Source organism: Phyllostomus hastatus, unplaced genomic scaffold (genome assembly GCF_019186645.2).
Source record: "Phyllostomus hastatus isolate PE091 unplaced genomic scaffold, TTU_PhHast_1.1 phas_scaffold_755, whole genome shotgun sequence".
Taxonomy (NCBI): Eukaryota; Metazoa; Chordata; class Mammalia; order Chiroptera; family Phyllostomidae; genus Phyllostomus; species Phyllostomus hastatus.
In genome coordinates this window covers 2941529-2944588 of record NW_025334039.1, presented here as the reverse complement: position 1 = coordinate 2944588, position 3060 = coordinate 2941529, and the positions used below count along the sequence as shown (strand labels likewise).

General features: G+C 51.4%; 1 pseudogene; it reads left to right on the top strand.

Annotated features, from left to right (window-relative positions):
* Positions 1 to 1604: 1604 nt before the first annotated feature.
* Positions 1605 to 2198, top strand: LOC123810572 (annotated as a pseudogene).
* The last annotated feature ends 862 nt before the right edge of the window (positions 2199 to 3060 follow it).

The window sequence follows — 3060 nt, the reverse complement described above, 5'->3', positions numbered from 1 at the left end:
AGAAGTTTTTTTTAAAGATTTATTTATTTATTTTTAGAGAGGGAAGGGAGGGAGAAAGAGAGAGAGAGAGAAACATCAATGTGAGGTCGCTGGGGGCTGTGGCCTGCAACCCAGGCATGTGCCCTGGCTGGGAATCGAACCTGCGATGCTTCGGTTCACAGCCCGCGCTCAACCCACTGAGCTACGCCAGCCAGGGCTAACATAACAAAAATCTTCTTTTCCGTTTGTAGTACTGTTTGTCCACTGGGGTAGCAGGCAGCCTCTGCTCCACATAGACTCTCAGGATCTAGGCTGACAGAGGCTCCATCACGACCCTGTGCTCCCAAGGTCTTCCCAGCAAGAGCCCGGGGCTGTGGCAGATTGCACAGCATCTCCAAGAACTTCTAGCCACAAGTGCCATCTCCACGTGCCTCACATTCCATTAGCCAATGCGAGTCACATGGTCACCCGTAACTTTACATTGAAATGGTACAGCTCTATCCTGTGCCTGGAAGGAGAGCCAGGCATATCTGACAGTGGCAATAGTGATTATACCAGGCATTGTGTTAAGCTTTGACTCATGTTGTCGCCATCCTTACAACTTCATGACGGAGGACCGTGTTAGTCCCGTTTTCTACAGTATGGGAAGCCACGGCCACACAATTTGTAAATGGTAGAAGAGGATTTGAGACCAGATCTGTTGGGTTCCGACAGCTGTGCTTATACCCTGAAGACTCCCCTGCATTTTCAAGAATAATGAGCTCACCCTTACTGAGCTCACAGGCTCCAGGTTTACGTGTTTCATGTGCTTTATCTCCTTCAGTCCTCGCAACAGCCTTGTGAGGCGGCCTCAAGGACTGGCCCCTGCTAAGGGGAGCCGAAGCTTGGAGAGGTTAAGATCTCACAAGGAAATTGATCCTCATCTCATTCCAAAGACTGTTCTCTGCATCTGCACTCTACTGCAGCGCTTCCTAGGATGAATGTCCTTCCTGAGACTCCTGTGGGGTGCCCCTCCAGATGCACCTTACCTTATATTCTCCTGGACCTTATATTCTCCCAGCGAACCTGCTTGTGGGGGGCGGGGCGGGGCGTGGATATCGCCTTCTGGTCCTCACCAGAAGGCGATAGCCACGATCCTGTTGTCAGGCTCACCACTCATTGTTGTCCCACTGTCCCTGGCGTAGCACCCTGCTTCTGGTGGCGAGTCGGCAAATCTAAAACACACAACAAAACCCCAGCCCGCTGCCCTGGCTCACGTGGCTCAGTGGGCAGAACAGCAGCCTGCAGACTGGAAAGTCGCCGGTTGGATTCCCGGTCAGGGCAAATGCCTGGGTTGTCGGTTGGGGGTAAAAATCCATATTTCTCTCCCTCTCTTTCTCCTTCCTTTCCCATCTCTCTAAAAATAATAAAAATCTTTAAAAAAAAAACCCACCTTGCCCACCGCCAGGCCGAATAGAGATGATCATTTCTTTGCCAGTTTGCGGGCACTTGCAGGAAAGGTGAAGAAATGAATACATTCAGCTTCAGGTTCCGGGCAAAATCCCTGACATCGACATTTTTCAGGACTTCAGGCACTAAGGGAGGGGGAAAAGTCAAAAATTATTGCTCAGTGAAATTAACTCTGCATGACAATCATAATTACAGAACTCACGGCTGACCTGAAGCAGAATCTGAAAACATTAAGGTTCTGCAAGTATAGCCTTCTGTGGGTGGCGGAGGGAGCGGGGAGAACAGTGAGGCTGCCCGTGGAGTACAAGGTAGTGGGGCGCGGCCTGCCCACCGCCCAAGCGCTGCACAGGCGTGTCTCTGCACCTAACCACGTCATTGCCAGGTCTGCTTCTGGCTCTGTGTGTCTCAATGGAAGAAGATGAAGAAATCTTCAGGGGAAATCGTCTGTTGGAGGCAGGTATTTGAAAAGTCCCTCTTCAGGTAAAGAACTTTCAGATCTGGCTGTGCCTCAACCCCCACAGTGGCACCTGCAACAGGACTGGAAGTACAGGGACCTGACCATGGCAGGTGCTGTCACCCAGTGCACCGTGCCCGCACCCACTCCAGCCAGGTCACAAAGGTGGAGAAACAAGACTGCGGCCAGCAAGTGCCGCCCATCGGCAGTCAAGGAGTTCCACGACTCCAAGGTTAAGTTCCTCCTGCCTCACCAGGTACTCTGGCGCCTGCACAAGCCATGCTCCACCATCAAGAGGCCTGACACCTTCTTTTAGACGTGGGGCCTCCCTGTCTGCTGGTCTGCCCAAACAAACTCCTTGGGGGGAAAAAGTCTGTGAGTACAGACAGTGAGCCCCCTTCTCCCTCCACACCCCACGTGTAGGCAGCTAGATTCTGAGGCTCTGAACACGGCAAGGGCAGGTCTATCCTGCACAACTGTGCAGGTCAAGCAGAGCGCAGCCTGGGGTGTACCTGCTGTGAGGACGGGTCTCAGACCTGAGTCAGGGACCTGGTTTCTGAGCCAGTCTCTGGCCTCCACCTCTCTAGCTGGTGTGGCTTGGGCACATCTCATAACCTTCCTGGACCTCTCACACATCATGATTTTGTGAGGTGCATCGTACGGAGAACTTACTGATTGTCCCATTTCATGAATACTTTATATGTTCCAAGCCCCATTCTAGGGCTTTAAGTCATGCACATTTCAGAATAACCCTCTGGCTCACGCACCATTATTATCTCACTTCCATGGACAAGGAAACAGGCACAGAGAGGTTAGGTGACTTGTGCAAGGCCACCTAGCTGCTTAATCGTAGGTACAGGATTCAAATGCAGGGAGCCCGGCTCCCCAGCTCATCTTAGCCCTTCTACGCTATTGACTCTATTCTGTGGTAGGAAAGTGAGCATCTAGAATGAACTAGTCCAGTTTACTCAGGGCTGGCCAGCCCCTGGCCATGCTCAGCTCTGGGTGATCTGCTTTGAAGGAGTCACAGACAAACTGGAGGTGATTCAGGAAAGGCGGATCAGTGTGGTAAGGAGACTGAAGCCGTTATCATTAATATACTTATACCCAGTGCCTAGCTGTATAAAGTGCTTTATGTGGATTGTTTTATTTGAGCCTTCATAATGTCCTTATGGAGT